Source organism: Zootoca vivipara, chromosome 13, assembly GCF_965207765.1.
Source record: "Zootoca vivipara chromosome 13, rZooViv2.hap1.1, whole genome shotgun sequence".
Lineage (NCBI taxonomy): Eukaryota > Metazoa > Chordata > Lepidosauria > Squamata > Lacertidae > Zootoca > Zootoca vivipara.
The window spans coordinates 16648073-16654088 of record NC_142596.1 but is presented as its reverse complement, the minus strand read 5'-3'; positions in this window follow the sequence as shown (position 1 = coordinate 16654088).

Genomic DNA, 6016 nt, shown 5'->3' with positions numbered 1-6016 from the left:
CTCCATATTTCTAAAATGCTGTGGAGGTTTCAAAATCTATGGAGAATGCTTAATTGTTGGCATTTTTACTAACAGTATTTTTTAAACAATAAACAGTGAATCTAGTTGTCTTCAGTGCTGCATTCCATTAATATCAATGTGGATCTATTGGAGAGGCTATTTATGTTAACAGAGAGCGCCATTTTCTGCACCACAAATTACCACAGAGCTCCAGTGACTGTTTTTATCTGTAAACTGGCTAGAAGAGGTGTTGATTCTGAGCATTTACTGTCTGCCTCTGTAAATAACGACGCTAATGCGTTTTTTTATTTACTTACATGTTTTCCTCTTTTATATCCATGTATACCAGAGGTGGATAGCATTTCATACACCTGATGAATGTCTACTCTTCAAGTTTAAACTACTAGTTTATGCTACCAATAATATGTTAAGTTTTTAAGGTACCACAAGAATAATCCTCCCCCCCCAACTCTGTTCACCTGAGTTTAGGGAGCTGCTCAAATCACAGGGGCTTTTGTTGTACGAATTGAGTGATTTCCCTCAAGCCCATGTATAGATTGGGTGTCTGCTTTAGTTTTCCGAGTACAGGGGTTGCCAACGTGGCACTCCTGGGCACCAAGGTGTTCACCAGGACCTCCTGTGTCGCCCTCAAAAATTCACAGTACACAGAGATGGTTTGCTTTTCCTGCTCAGTACCTGTCGGTGCTGGCTCAGCCCGCCCTACGTTGAAGCATACCCACATTTCACAGGATATCAGGATCGGGCACCCACCATCCCATCTATTCTGAAGAGAGGAGAGGTGGCAAGAAATTTGTGGACTACCAGAAATCTGGTACTGTAAGCTGCATTGAGTGAAGTATTCTCAGTTTGTGGACTGGCTCCATCATGCGCAACCACCTAAGCTGATCATTAGCCCTCCTGCTCGGAAAGGACTATAAAAAGCTTCCTGTTTGGGCTGGGACCAACATGGTCTCCAAGCGGTGGTGGACCTTGGTGTGTTCCTTAGCTCTGACTATCGAATGTGTCTTACGAAGGCAAGCAAGGTATTTATGATGAAGACAAGAAAATGCAACGAAAGAGATAAATCAAGTCATAGCTGAACACTGCCTACAAAATTAGTCCTGTCTCAGCAAAAAGCCTAAAAACTGCAGTGATAAAAGTTCCCTTCAGAAGGGAGAGCTGATCGATTTAACTCTGCCAGCTTATGCATATGGCAGGTGACAGTGCTACAAGATGGACAGCTGTCTGGCTCCCAGTCTCTGCGGAAAGCTCTTTTCTTTGCTGGTTATTTGATGAAGTGCTGCCCCAAGAGATGGAGAGATTTGTTTTAAGGTCATCCAACTTGGTGGTGTCAGTTGTTGACGGGTGTCGTGCCAATGTAGTACCTTGAATTCTTCCCCTGATGTTTATGATTCACGTATCAGAAAGTCCATACATCCCAGGTCATCTGCTAAAGGGGCTATAATAAATGCCATGCTTAACTGCATTTACCCAGAAGACTAGCTTACCATCTAGTTAACTTTGTCTGGGTGATTCTCCCTGTTTGAACTGGCTCCCTCAGTACTCTGCAGATTTGTCCTAGATTCTGCCTATTCTAGAGAGAGAGAGAGAGAGAGAGAGAGAGAGAGAGAGAGAGAGAGAGAGAGAGAGAGAGAGGAGAGAAGTCCCCGAGAACTCTTTGGTAGCATTTCAAAAGTGAGGAATTGTAGCTGTTTGTTGGATATCATAAAACCTCCTATTTATTGCCAGTGCATTGAAACAGGAACATGATGCTTTACAGAGGGGAATTTTGGAAAAGAGCCGCCCAGATCAAAATACAGCTTCGGGCCTGCAGCTGTCAAGTTTGCAAATTTCTACTGGCACCAAATTGATTTTTCTAAACGGTGCCAAAAGAACAGAATGAATCTCCCTCGACCGGAGCGTTCATTTAGATGATGCACAGGCTCGCTGAAAACCCCGCCTGGGATAATTTCACAGCATGTGAGAGGTGCAGGCACAAACATCTGTTAAGCAAATAGCATTAAAACTGCATCTAATGATCGTATCAAGGGCCAGATAGCTCAAAGCTTCAGTACTTGCAAGGACATACGACTCTGTGGCCTGTTTATGCAACACGGCATATAGGGCATGGAAGTTGTGCTAACAGTACATTAGCGATATTTTTACATTTTGGAATTGCAGTGAGAAAGCAGAGCTCGCCCTTGGTATCGGAAATCTGGTGTGCGGAATTCAATGAACCTTTTCATGCTTAGGTGATGGATTATTGCAGTTCCTCCTTGACCATGTACAGAGATGCAGGCAGTGGCGAGTCTTTGGTTGAAGGGAAGATAGACGTCATGTTTTTAGAGCAGTGGGATAGAATTGGAAGGAGCGTCACTCCGCTCAGTGCAAATTTACCTTTTCCTTTTTCCAAGAGAAGCCTGGAAAGAAAACAGGGTATCGCTGGCTTGAAAATGTGAATCGCTGTAATTGTTTTGTTCCAGGGCGGAGGGGAAGGTGAAGAGGGGGAATGTGTGAGCTTATGCTAACGTTGAGAAATGTTTGCATATGCGGATCCTTAAGCCTTCCTTAAGGCAGGGTTGTGTCCAAGCGGGAGGGAAGGCTGAGGGTCTTTGAAGCAGAGCGCGGAGATGGGGAAGATGGCGTTGAACAGGATTCTGGATAGTTGAAGCTGTCAAATTCGGTCACCCCTCTCTGTTCCTTAATAATGATGTCCTGTTTCTCCCCCCCCCATATAATTTTCTATAACAACGTCATGCCTCAGTTTAAAACCGTCTCTCCCCATCTCCTTGAAACATGCTCGCAAGAATGATAGCGTTCTTCAGGAGCTCCATTTGTGTAGTGTTATAAGAATTCTAAGGTCCCAAATATAAAATAAATGTTCGTAAATGTACAAGGCAAACACATAAGTACTGTATATAAACCACATGTCTGAAATAGTACAGGAGAGCAGTCCTGAAACCATTTTGACTCTCCCAAATTGACCTCCAATATTTCTCTGCAAGGAGGAAGGAAATGGGAAAGCCTTTCCTTTGTCTTTTTGCTTACAAACCCTGTCTTAGGGTGAGCCTATGACCTGGTTTCAGGAATTAAAGTATCAGGCCTGGCTCCAGGTGCACTCCCGGTGGCGCGGGGCGCCAGGGCGCTGGGCCGGCAGGGGGGGGCACTGCGCGACGAAGCCGCGCTGCGAGGGCGCGGCGCCGGAGCGAACCGACTTCTGGAACAGATTAAGTTTGAGAACCAAAGTACCACTGTATGTAGTTGGAAGGAACATAGGTGTGTATGCAGTAGCTCAGCCCCTCCTCCACTGAACATGCCCCCTTAAACATGCCCACAGAGGTGCCAAGAGTTTTTCTCTGTGAGAGAGTCCTGTGGCAGATGACGTTGGTTCTTTTTTCCTCGTTGATGGGCAAGGCTGTGGTCTTGCTGATTTGTGGTCCCGCATCTTTTAATGCTCGTTTAGATGTGGCAGCCATTTTGCGATATGCCACACCTTGCCACGGCAGCCATTTTGTTACCGGCACCTAGTGGCGGAGTTTCATGCTCCGGCACCGAGGGGCAGAGAGCAGGCAGGGGCGGGGATGGTGTGTGTTCCGGGGGTGTGGCACATGTTTTGGGGGGTGTCGCGCGTTCTGGGACGTGGCACGCCGCCTGCGGGGGCGCAGCCGCAATGGCACCCCACTGGGATCACGCTGCCAGGAGCGGTGCGCTCCCCCCGCACTCCTCTTCCTCCACCAGTGCCGGCACCCTGTAACACTGCAAAGGTGCCCACTGGACCCCCAAGAAGCTGGCTTTCATATTTGCCAGACATTAGGCCCTCTTCCTGCACTTCATCCGGATGTGGCAAGTGTGGTGGGCTTCCCAAGTCCCAGATGTTCAAGAATAGCAGTGACAAAATGACTTAGGCCGCATCTGCACTACACACTGAAAGCAAGTATCATAGCACCTTAAACAGTGGAGTTTCACAGGGCAACAGAGTGGTTTAACAATAAATCCTTATTTACAGGGAACTCTGGGAATTGCAGGTCTCAGGGGCAGGGCGAGGTCACCTAATAATAACTCTCAACACCCTTAACAAACTACACTTCCCAGGATTCCTTGGGGGGAAGTCATGTTTGTTTAAAGCAGGCATCCCCAAACTGCGGCCCTCCAGATGTTTTGGCCTACAACTCCCATCATCCCTAGCTAACAGGACCAATGGTCGGGGAAGATGGGAAGTGTAGTCCAAAACATCTGGAGGGCCGAAGTTTGGGGGTGCCTGGTTTAAAGTTATATAATACTTCTTTAAATGTATAGTGCAGATGGAGCCTTGTTCTTAGGCTGCTGAAATGAAGAGAGTAAACCAGGAGAGGACTTTTGTGTGAGGGGACTCCCCAGTTCAGTTCTGGTACAGAAAAACACATTCATTGGCTCCAAATGTGCTCAAAGGAACTGTTGTGTATTGAGTCAAATGATTTTATATCTGTATTATTATTGTCTGTATTTGCATTAGGATAAAGTAACTGCCTTTTGGTTCCAGAGGGTACAGCTACTATTGGTTCATTTAAGCTGCTGTATTTGGATCCTCTGTCTTATTGGTTTCCTCCAAAAGGCAGCACTGTGATTGCTTGATATTTTTCCCTCCAAAATGTATCCCTTCCTAGCTAGTCCCCTGTCCCTATAAATGTAGCTTTCCTCTCCTCAGTCTTCAGTCTTGTTCACTTTAATAAAGAGCTGTTACTAGAGAACTGTCTCCAGCATGTTATGTCAAGAGAGCTGAAATCACAAACCCCACGTCACAACAACTGGCGACGAAGGTGGGATCCGGAATGCTGAGGAGCGGTTAAACACAGCCCTGCCTCAGAGTCCGGATTGCAGCTTAGAACAAGACTCACTGGCCAGCTGAGAAGACGACCCTGCCCGCTAGGACAATGGAGAGTCCAAGGGTATTGGAGCCCTTCCAGCCATCAGAGCCCCACACCTGGGAAGACTACGTCGAACGCTTCGAGTTCTTCGCAGTGGCTCAAGGGATCACCGATGCCAGCAAAAGAAGGGCCACATTCCTGAGCTACTGTGGGCCCGAGACCTTCAAGCTGGCCAAGGCATTACTTGCTCCAGCGAAGCTGAGTGAGACATCTCTCAAAGATATTCTTGCCTGCCTAACAAGCCACTTGGCGCCTACTGAGACCAAGATGGCCCGGCGGATGGAGTTCCATAAGAGGCAGCAGTGTGCTGGGGAGTCTGTATCCACATTTCTGGCTGAGCTCCGGAAGCTCGCTCAGCATTGCGGCTTCCAAAATCTGGAAGAGACTCTCCTGGATCGGTTTATTGGTGGTCTGAGCAGCAAGAAAGCCAGAAGACGCATCGTGGCTAAAGAAGAGGTTACCCTTGCTTCAGCCTTGAAGGAGGCCACCGCCACGGAGAATTATGAAAGAGAGGAGCTTGATGCCAGTCGCAAGGCCACTAAGCCACAGATAGAAGTTGCGCATGCCATGGACGAGCTAGAGGCTACTCCGAGCCAGAGCCCAGTCCGTGGGGTCGAGTTGGTGCGTCAGGCCTGCACAGTGCACAAAGATCGCCGAGGCAGTTGCCCAGGTTGTGGCGGAAACCATGAGCGGAAGAGTTGTCGTTTCAGGGATGCTATGTGCCGGACGTGCGGAAAGACGGGTCACATCGCCAGGGTCTGTAGATCGGCGGCGTCGGGAGCAACAGGAGCACCTAGACTGGAGCATCGCAGACCGCCCACAGCAACTCGTTTTCTAAAGGACTGCCACTATGTAACGGAGATCAACGGGAGGGCCGTGCAGTTTCCAGCGCAAGGCAAGGCACACGTCAAGGTGAAGATTGAGGGTCAGCAGTGCGACATGGAGGTGGACTCCGGATCTGCATTCACCATCGTGTCGGACCAGACCGCGAAGACATTCTTCCTCAGGGGTAAGTTGCCCCCTCTGGAGCCCTTCCCGGCAACCTTGCAGTCGTACTCAGCAGGCCGCATCCATGTTATGGGAATGTGTGCCGTGAGAGTACAGTTCCGGGA